Source organism: Sorghum bicolor, chromosome 2, assembly GCF_000003195.3.
Source record: "Sorghum bicolor cultivar BTx623 chromosome 2, Sorghum_bicolor_NCBIv3, whole genome shotgun sequence".
Taxonomy (NCBI): domain Eukaryota; kingdom Viridiplantae; phylum Streptophyta; class Magnoliopsida; order Poales; family Poaceae; genus Sorghum; species Sorghum bicolor.
Genome location: NC_012871.2, coordinates 12,343,171 through 12,343,510, shown reverse-complemented (window position 1 = coordinate 12,343,510; position 340 = coordinate 12,343,171).

Here is a 340-nt window from a genome sequence, read left to right as displayed (position 1 = left end):
GGGCCTCATGAAGGCCGAGGTGACCCCCGTCCTTTGCGGCCGCCTACTTCCACCTGGCATACTGTCCTGTGCCTGCAATAACAAAGATTACAAAAATTAGTAATAATCAAAAAATATAGTATTACATGAACGAAACATTATTGCAAAGAAATAATAAGAAAATATAGTATTACATGAGGTTTAGAAATTATCTCCACCAACGGTAAAGGTTGGCAGCTCATCATCACTATCACTATTGTCATCATCATATCAATATTGTCGAGCTCTCTTAAGTCCTCCTCGTCGTCTGTGTCACTGTCACTATTGTCATCATCACTAACAACCCTATCGCGCTCAGCCC